The sequence below is a fragment of the Echinops telfairi genome, unplaced genomic scaffold (genome assembly GCF_000313985.2).
Source record: "Echinops telfairi isolate 266 unplaced genomic scaffold, ASM31398v2 ScPeMD7_7459;HRSCAF=8497, whole genome shotgun sequence".
NCBI lineage: Eukaryota > Metazoa > Chordata > Mammalia > Afrosoricida > Tenrecidae > Echinops > Echinops telfairi.
This window is the reverse complement of record NW_022111359.1, coordinates 7,639,955-7,650,659: the sequence shown is the minus strand read 5'-3', so window position 1 is coordinate 7,650,659 and position 10,705 is coordinate 7,639,955.

Here is a 10,705-nt window from a genome sequence, read left to right as displayed (position 1 = left end):
TCCAGATTGTTCATCCAGCCTATCTTATTTAGACAAACCTGTGGAGATAATAACATGCACGAAAACAAGACAGAGCAAAACGAATCAACAAAATAAAACAAAACATCAACAAACCAATGACAAAAAACGAACAAAACACAATAAGCAAAAAAAGCTTGTAGTTACTTGGTGGACTGTTTGTTGGCTTTTAAGAGTGTTGTCCAGTCGAGTCTGTCGGGGTGCCGAGTCCTGGCCCCAAAGCCTATTTTTGGTATTCCATGGGGACTCCCTTGCTTGTTCCTCTTGCTGTTCTGTAGCACACCCGTAGTGTTTTGACTCGGTGTGGTGGAACCAGACAGAATTTCCACAGAATTGTCTCCAGTGTTTTCCCGTGTAGCGCTATGGGTCAGTGAGGGATGTCATGTCTCACAGTGGGGTTGGCCATATGGTGTTCTCTGTAGATTGGCTGCTCTGAGTGGGAATATCGTTCTCAAGGCTTGGTGGGCCAAGATGTGCTCCACTCTCTCGTCCTCCCCGTTCATTTGCTCCCGTGTGCTCTGATCAGACATGTCCCTCTCCCAGAGCTGCAGATTCAGTGCTCTTCTCTGAAATAAATTCTTCTGGGAGGAGTGGCAGGTGTCCACATAGTTGGGATTAGAGGTGGCCCCTCAAACCTCTGCACTGGTTCCCTACTTCACGCTGGCATATTGCATTCATATCTTGGAGAATTTGGTTGAAGTCTGGTAGCTGTTTCTCTGTGGAGATATAAACAGTACCCTCCCCTTGTGTGGGTTACTGCCCTGTGGCCCCGCCCTCTTTCTCCTTTTTTCATTTCCCCAACTCCTTTTTACTTGTCTACCATATGTATCCTTGGATTTTGTATGGCCCCTGCTATACTACCTAGTCCTCTCCCCAGGAATGTTTGTATACAGTAGCTTTTTCCCTATGCCCCTTTTGCATTTGCATTTATTTTTAAAGCTTACCTCAGTGGACTCATATTGTACTTGTTCTTTTGGCCTTGGCTTACTTCATTTACCATGATTTCCTCCAGTTCTTCCCATGCTGCAATGTACTTCATACGTTCATCACTGCTTTGTAGAGATGTGTAATACTCCATTGTATGTATGTACCACAGTTTTTTAATCCACTCATCCGTTGATGGAAATTTGGGTTGTTTCCAAATCCTTGCCATTGTGAACTGTGCTGCAATGAACATTGGAGCACAGGTGTTTGGCCTAGGTTTGTTTCTTTCCTCTTCTGGTTATATGCCCAGTAAGGGGATTGCTGGGTCGTATGGTAACTCGATTTCCATCTGTTTTAGATATCACCAGATCGATTTGCATAGTGGCTGTACATTCTTACAGGTCCACCAGCAGTGGAGGAAAGTTCCTGTGTACTCACAGTGCCTCCAACACTTGCTGCTTTTTGATTTTTTGACTTGGGCTATCTTTGAGGGTGTTAGGTGGTACCTGATTGTTGTTTTAATTTGCATTTCTCTTATGGCTGAAGATTGAGAACATGTTCTCATATGTTTGTTGGCCATTCAGATTTCTGCCCCTGTGAAAATTCTGGGGTTTTTTTGGAAGCTAGCAGAGAATTATAGATTTCAGTACTAAGGCCTTTCTCTGGTGTGTCATTACTAAAGATGTTTTCCCAGTGCGTGGATGCTCTAATTACGCTCTTGGTGAATCCTTTAAATGTACACAGCTGTCTTATCTTCAGTATATGCCATTTGTTAATTTGTACCTCCTCTCTGTTTGTGTCCTGCCTTATTTCTGTTAGCCTATGTATTCCCTTTGCCAAAATTCTCAAGTTGGTCCCAATTCCCTCATTGATGACCCTAATAGTTTGGGGTTTAATTTCAAGATCTGTGATCCATTTTGAGTTTATTCTTGTACAGGGAGTGAGATAAGGGTCTTGCTTTATTTTTCTGCAGGTAAATATCCATTTTTGTCCAGCACTACTTGTTAAAGAGGGCATCTGCTTCCCATTGGATATTTTGGGGGGCCCTTATCAAAGATCAGTTGTCTGTATGCTGGTGATTTTATTTCTGGCTTTTCAATTCTTTTCCATTGGTCTGAGAATCTGTCATTGTACCACTACCATGCAGTTTTGACAACTGTGGCTGTATAGTAATTGCTAAAGTCAGGTAAAGCAAGCCCTCCCACTGTGTCCTTCTTCTTGAGGAGTTCTGTGTTAATTCTGGGCTTCTACCCTCTCCGTATAAAATCGGTAATCAGTTTTTTCCATTTCTTTGGAGAAAGATGAGGGTAATTGCATCGGGATTGCATTAAACTTATATGGTGTCTTAGGCAGAACTGACATCTTTACTATATTGAGTCTTCCAATCCACGAGGATGTCGTATTCTTCCATTTAATGAGGTCACTCTTGGTTTCTTGTAATAGTGTTCTGTGGTACTCCTTTTATAGATCTTTTGTTCTTTTAGTCAAGTATGTCCCTAGATATTTCAATTTGTGTTTGGGTACTGTGAAGGTACCACCTTTTTGATCTCCTCTTCTGTGGTCTCATCCGATGTGTATAGCAGTCTGATTGACTTCTGTTTGTTGATCTTGTATCCTGCCACTCTTCCCAACTCCTCTATTGTTTCCAATACTCCCCTTGTAAAGCTTTTGGCATTTTCCATATATGAAATCATATCATCGGCAAATAACGATAGTTTCACCTCTTCCTTCCACAGATGAATATCTTTGGTGTCTTTTCTTTGCCCTATGCTGTTAGCTAAAACCTCCTATACGATATTAAATAAGAGTGGGGGCAAGGGGCATCCTTTTCTGGTCCCCTTTTTCAGTGGGATTGTGTTAGTCTTTTCCCATTGACTACCACGTTGGCTGTTGGTTTTACATATACAGCTTGTATTGTCTCTAGGAATGCTCCTTCCTTTCCTATCTTCTTAATTGTCTTAAACAGGAATTGGTGTTGGATGTTGTCGAATGCTTTTTTCTGCATCTATTGTAATTGTCATGTGGTTCTTCAAGTTTTTCATGTCCATGGGGCGAATGACACTAATGGTCTTTCCTATTTCGAACCACCCCTGCATCCCTGGTATGAATCCCAATTGATCATGGTGATTCATTTGTTTTATATACTTTTGTATTCTATTGGGCAATCTTTTGTTAAGGATTTTTGCATCAATGTTCATTAGGAATATTCGTCTGTCGTTCTCAATTCTTGTGGGATCTTGCTCGGTTTTGGTATCAGAGTTATACCAGCTTCATTGAAGAAGTTCGCCATCTTTTTCGATGTTCTGGAAGAGTTTGTGTAGGATTGGTGTTAGTTCTTCCCTAAATGCTTGTAGAATTCTTCAGTGAAGCCATCTGTTCCGGGCGATTTTTTGGTTGGTAATTCCTTGATAACCTTGTCTATTTTTCCTATGGCTTTGGGTCTGTTGAGATTCTTGACACACTTTAGGGATAATCTAGGGAGGAGTTGTTTTCAAAGAATTGTTCCATGTCTTCCTAGTTGTTGGATTCATGAGAGTACAATTCTTCTTAATACTGTGAAATTATTATTTTGATTTCATTTGGGTCTGTTGTAATGTCTCTTCTCTCATCTGTTATCCTTGCTGTTGAAATGTACTCCATCCTTTCTTTGGTTAGGTTTGCCAGCAGTCTGTCGATTCAGTTTATCCTTTCAAAGAACCAATTTTTAGCAGCATTAATTTTTTCCATAATTTTCGTATTTTCCCTCTCCTGTATCTCAGCCCTGATTTTTATTATTTCTTTTCTTTTGTTATTAGTAGGATTGTCCTGCTGACTCTGCTCTAATTGTTGTAAATTTTGTGACAGCATATAAATCATGAGTCTCTCTTCCTTTTTCAGATGTGAAGGTGCTGCTATGAAACTTCCTCTGATAACTGCCTTTGCTGTGTCCCATAAGTTTTGGTGCATCAGGATCTCATTCTCGTTGATTTCTAGAAATTTCCTAATTTCATCTCTGATCTGTGCCAATATGCATTCCTTTTGTAATAGAGAGTTATTCATCTGCCAATTGTTTGCTCTTCTTATCTTTGTCTTCTTTTTGTTGAATTCCAGCCTTATGCCATAGTGGTCAGAGAGAGAGGTCTGTATATGATATCAATGTGCTTAAATATATGTAGATTCACCTTATGCCCCATCAAATATATGTAGATTCGCCTTATGCCCCATCATGTGGTCTATCTTCATATATGTGCCATGTGGTCTTGAAAAGAATGTGAATTTATTTGTATTTGCCTAAAAAGCTCTATAAATATCTCTCAGGTCAAATTGTCTAATTGTAGTGTTTAGATCTCTCGGCTCCTTGTTGTGGTTCTTCCCTGTGATCTATCTTTCTCAGAGAGCGATGCATTGAAGTCACCCACCATAATTGTTGAGGGTGTGATTTCTTTTTTCATCTTTTGACGGTTAGGTTGACATATTTAGCGAGTCACTCATTCGGGGAATATATGTTTACAATGCTTAGTGGTTCTTTGTCTAAAATTCCCTTGAGCATTTAACAGCGTCCCTCTTTATCTCTTTTTGTGGTTTTCACTTTGATTTCAATTTTAACTGAGATTAGGATTGCAAACCCGTTGTTTTAAAATTGCTGTTTGCTTGGTATGTCTTTCTCCTGCCTTTGATTCTCAGCCTATTTTTGTCTGTAGCACTGAAATTTGTCTCCTGTAAACATCAGATTGATATATTGTGTTTTCTGAGCCAGTCTGCTAGTTTCAGGCTGGTAATGCCAGAATTCAGGCCATTGATATTCGGGTTATTATCTCCATCTGTGGACTCTATGATGTCATCTTATGCCTTTTGTGTTGGGTGTTTTCTACTTTCCTTTCTTATTAATGTGTTGTGCATGTTTGTGTGTATGTATCATTCTTGACTTCTTTCCATCCTTAAGCAAATGCTATCTTGGGGTCTGATGAGTCTTTGTTGCCCACTGGGTGAGGTTGTTCTATGTGGTGGTCTCTTATTGATGTTTTGTGAGTGGTGATCTGTCCCCACTGGATCAGCAGGGATCTTTTGGAGGGGTGGGTTACTTCTAATGTATTTGAATTTTTTCCTTGTCTGGGAAGAAACATACTTCTCCATCTACCTTGATCTACAATTTGGCTGGGTTGAATATCCTTGGTTTTGCATTGTTTTCCTTCAATTTTTGGAATATGTTACTCCACTCTCTCCTCTTCTTCATAGTGTCTGTTGATAGGTATGACCACATTCTTAATTGGGAACCTTTATATATGATTGCTTATTTTTCTCTGAATGTTCTCAAGATAACCTTCTTTTCCTGAAAGTTGGATAATTTAACTATTATGTGCCTTTGTGACTTCTTCTTGGGCTTCAGTCTAACTGGTGTTCCATCAGCTTTCTGAATGTTTCCCTGGTTTTAATTCATTAAGCTGGGGAAGTTCCCTCCAAGAATTATCTTATTATTGTTGCAGATGACTTCTTTTTCGTGTCTTCCTCTGGTAATCCAATGATTCTAATGTTGTTCTTCTAAATAGAATCAGACATTGCTCTTATATTTTCTTCAGCTCCTCTGATGATCTTATTAGATTTTTGTTCGCTTTTGTTAAAGTTTGCTTGGCTGTCCTCCAAATCACTGGTGCAATTCTCTGCATCCTCAGTCGATTCTCCAGGTCCGCATTTCTGCTACTCTTTTTTGTTATATCCTTCCTAAGCTCTTGTATTTCCCTTTGTTGTTTGGACTTTATCTCCTCTATCAGTTCATCCTTTTTCTGTATCGTTTCCCTCATATCTTGTATGACTCCCAGCAGCATTCTGAAAATGTCTTTCTGTGGCAGCTCAGTGTCTGCTGCTTCTATGCATGTCGTTATGTTCAGGACATCTTCTGTTACTGCCTTTTGCTTCTCCTGGGGTTTTTTTGTTGTTGTTGACGTCCTTGGTGCTGATGGCTAGTTGCATTGCCTTGTTTTAGAGGAGCCAGGTGCATTTTCCAGGGAGTCGAAGAGCACTGGCTCTCTCTGGGAGACTTGTAGGAATACTTCTTAGAGCTACCTACAGCTAATTTCAATATGGAATTTACCTAGCACTTTATCCTCCTGTGGCTTCCCTCTCAGGGGAGTGCACTAGAAGGTTGGTGGGTTGCCTGCTTTGGTGTAGAACAGTGCAAATGATGGTTTGAATTGGCCCTGTCAGGTAGTTCACTGCAGAAGTTTGGCAGAGGATCCTGCAGCATCTTGGAATGTTGGCCAGTGTTGGCCAAGCTGCCTTAGGCCATATGAGGCACTAAGGGAGGCAGGAAGAAGTTCCATCAGTCAGGTGGGACAACATATGATAAATAGGATCTCCCCCGCCCCAGAGGCAGGAATTCCCCGGTAAGAAGTTGGGCAGAATATCCACTGGTGGAGGTTGCCTGGGCTTCCCCAGCTTCAGGGTGCATGCACAGGGTGGAGCTCACCTGACTGGGTCTGGAGCAGGTGAAAATGCCCTCGGCTAAGGGGAGTGGTCTGGAGACCAGTACTGTTGTGATAGAGAAGAGAAAGAGACAAAGAGGAGAAAAAAATTAAAAAGTAACCCCACTGAGACAGTGCAGGGATATAGAGAAGAGAGGGAAACAAAAGTAACAATATAGCTGAGCCCTGATCCCTGCCCGTGTGACTGCAAGTGTTTAATCCATGCCACGAGGCAGTGGCAAACTGTGGCTGTGTTCAGGTAAAGTCCCTGTGCTGGCTCCAAATGTTCCCGGCTCCAGCTGAGACAGTGTCAGGGCTAAGGGTAAATCCCAACCATGCCCCACTGTGGTAAGCCTTAAGCCCCCAGCAACTCAAACCTTGTGGATCTGTGTCTACTTATCTTTATTATGCTCCTCCTGCAATCCAGCAGTGCTGAATGTCCCTCCTATTAACTCTCCTGGGCTGATTCCTGAGGAGTCCCTCTGGCATGTGTTACTCAGTTGCCATCGTCCTGGAAGCCAAAGATACTTTTTTTTTAAAGAAAAGAAAACCAAACTTATCTAGTGTTACCATGAATGAAGAAGAGTTTTCCTTGCGAAGACCTTGAGGTTATGTGGACAAAATCAGGAAGGAATATGTTCCAGTGACCTAGAATTATGATAACATACATGTAGCACTCAAATCATGGTTGCACATTCACTTTTATGCCAGCAAAGAAATTTTATTCTTTCTAACTTACATCAAAAGGATAGATCCTAATTTTGTTTAGAGCTATCTGTCTGTGTCCATCATGGTCAAAGTTTTCAGGGAATGTGGAAAATAGTTTTTCTACGGTAAAACCTAGTGATTCAACAGTTAAGCTTTGCCTACCTGCCAAATGGTTCCTGGTAGTAACCTACATTGGTTCCAACAGAAGTTCTCTGGATCTGCTTCCCCTGGGGTTGTTCTCCTTTGGTTTATAGGGTCATTATGAGTTAGGATCACTTGAGCCCGTATAAGGCAGGATCTTTAAACAAAATCTAATTCATGTTATCCGATATTACTACTACCTAATTTAATATTATTCATTCATACACTACAATGAAAGTTTTATCAATAATGCCCTTCTTACAGAATCCACACTCAGTGTGTAGTATGAGCTGTGACACAGGATTCACACAAATCTGTCACAAAGGAAAGTGTATTTGCTGCTTTAATTTTATTTATGGAAACATGATAAATAAGATCCTGAATGAATTTTAAGGGCAACAGCTTTTATAAGAGATTCATACTTTAAAATATCATCAGTTGTTAGCATCAGGCATCAAACTGTTATTAAGACAAACAGACAAGTTACCTTTAGCAAGAGCAACCACGTTAGTAAATTTTATAATGTTTCATGTTTAAGAATCTTGGGCAAAAATATTAGTTGGGGAGTATGAGCAAATTTTTAATGCTATTTTCAAACTTCATTTAGAAACTACGACTTTATAAACGAGGTGCTCTACAGTATTCTATTTCTTTTGTGCTGCTGGGACACTGTAAATTGCTGTTAGCAAAACAGGTGGTGCCCTTTCCAATACTCTAGAAAGTAGTAAGTGACGCTGTTGGAAAATCAAGTGTGGAGGCATGGAACTTTGGAGACTCCCTTCTTGGGCAGTCATCTATTTCCTCCACAGAGCTTTATTAGTGGGATTTCAGAGTCCCCAAATGTGTCCGATGTAATTGGTGAGCATATCCCTCAAAGGTCCATTTCTGATGGAAACCACTATTTTGTTCAGAGTAAATTCATCAGTGCCAGCACCCTTCAAAGCTTGATGTGGTCTTTCAGCTAAATGGGTAGGCATGTTCTTCACAGAGTGAACTATGACCAACAGCAGATCTTCAAAATGCCCAGGAAATTCTCCTCTTATGCTGTCCTCGGTGCCCTTCTGCCTGATGTTCATATATACGCCAAAGGTTAGTTTCAGTTGAGTAAAGCTCCTTAAGCACATGATCTGAGTGAATTGATCTTCATCTGTGCCCACCTCTTCTAAGCAGCATCATAGAGAATCTTGGCATACTTTTTAGCAAGGTTTCATCCACTTTCAGACTCTCATCTCTTCTGCCATATGACAAAGTCAACAGCGCTTTCCAGAAGTCACCAGATGTTTCAGAGCTAATGTCATCTTCATTTGGCTGACAATTCACAAGGAAGATCCTCCCATGCTTTTAAAATTTCTAAACCAAACGTTCTTGGAATATCTCAGCATCAATCTTTCCCTGGATCTAGGAAGTTCCCAGTTCAGGAACCGGAGTCTCAAGGATGCATCTGATTCTGTCTCTCCTTTCTTGGTGTTAGCGGGTGCCTCTAGTGCATTTTTCTCCTTTTAACTTTTTTAAGCTAAGGGAACTAAAGCAATGTGTGTTGAAGAAAGCAGATGGTGCCCAGCTACCAATCAGTATTGTGTCTGGAGTCATAAAGGCTTGTATTCGAACAAACAGCCATCTAAGCGAGCGGTCAGTTCAGTCCACACAGAAGAAACACTCCAGCGTGTATGATCCAAAGATAACAATTTACAAAATCCTAATATTGTGAAGAGAAAAGCATCAGAGCTAAAAATAAGAATACCCAATTTGTAGAGTGCTATGGAGGATGCTGGGATCCTAAAGCCCTCTGCTGAATATCTGGACAGACCTGCAGATGGCAGACCCACTCTAGTCAAAGGCAAGAGTCCCGAACAGCCTTACTATCATGCACAGACCATTTCAATCTGATTATCCGGGTTTGCACTCAATACTTGGCCAGTTGCCCTCCCTGTCAAATATATTCAACTTGTTCGGGGTACAAGTGTCCCTTAATTGTTCCATGACAGGAATTTATTTTCTGTCTTTCTGAATGTTCATGGGGATCTTCTTCTCATTCGTTATTTCTGTTTTTGTCTTTATACAAATATGATCTTAGCTGTACCACCTTAGTGTGTCAGCAGAGTTGACACATATATTCTGTCAGAAATAATAAATTCATGACTGTCTCAGTACCCTATGATAGCAACCTTACATTGGTCACACTGGTAGCAATACCCCTTCATCATTCGTTTGCTGTCTGCCAACCCATGGGGCAGGGTAACATCAAGCCCACTATTTGCACATGCAAGAGTTTGATTAGGGTCAAGTGCCAGGGTAGATGATTAGTCACGTAGTCCTACACCTGTGCAGTGTGTCACTATCTGGAAGAAGAAGCAGTCCACACATTTGTCCTCTAAACAGTGATTTCTCCACCATAGAAAATGAAATTAGGGATTTCACATCTTTTCAGAAGGCCATCATGGTCTTTGGAATATCCAAAATGCTTATGGTAGTCTAGATTAGATTCCCTGTGATTAAGGCACAGGGATTAGCCAATCTTTGGTGACAATGACTCCAGCTGCATTGTGAAAAATGGTCACGACCTGACACAGCAGGTAGTGTTGTGCATAGTGGAGGGACAAAGCTATGACTGATCCTGAGTGGACGTTTGGGTTATCTTTTGTTTGCTTACCTTATTCCTGTGGAGGCCTAAGTGAACTGAGTTAGCAGGTAGTTCAGGCAGATAGCTGATTCCACCACACATATCTGAGGAGTGCGGACACTTGAACTGCAAGATATGTATTCACGCCCTCCAGGGAGAGTCAAAATCAGCACAATTGTAAGGCATATTGGAATGAGATTGGACAAGAAGTAGCAAAACAAATATACATGTAGCCACTCCTAAATAAAAATAGTCTTTCATTGAGATTATTGCTCACAAAGGTTTAGAAACCCAAGGCCTCATCAGCTTCCTAAAACCCCAGTGTTTACCCTATTGGCTACACTCTTGATTCATCTCATGTGGTACATCCTATGCTCTGCACTAAACAGATGCTGGTTATGAACAGTGGGCTGCCATTCTCATCCATGATAACTCTCACTAGAATGGAATGCTTAAAATGAGCCATCAGAGGAAGTCCACGAGTCTGAGTGATAGGCCTGATGCATAGCTTCTCAGTATCTCTATGAGTTTGCCTCGTCAGCACACAAGTATGGCAGCAGTGTTGGGCTCTAAAGGAATGAATCAAACCACAACTTGCTGTGCTGCACTGGGAACAAGTGTAGAAGTCCCATGACCAGTTGAGTTGAGGGAGGCTAGGAACAAAAAACCTCTTCTTAAGTCTGCAACCAGGGCTTGAAAAAGAGGTTTGCAAATGTCTCTAAAGATTAGGTTGTTTTCTATGTGCCAAAAAGCTTTCGCATAAACTTATGGAAGATATACCCAAACCCTATGAAGCTCAGCCTCACTAGAGGATAAAGACTACCAATTCTAGGGAGCCTGCCACCATGATACAGAT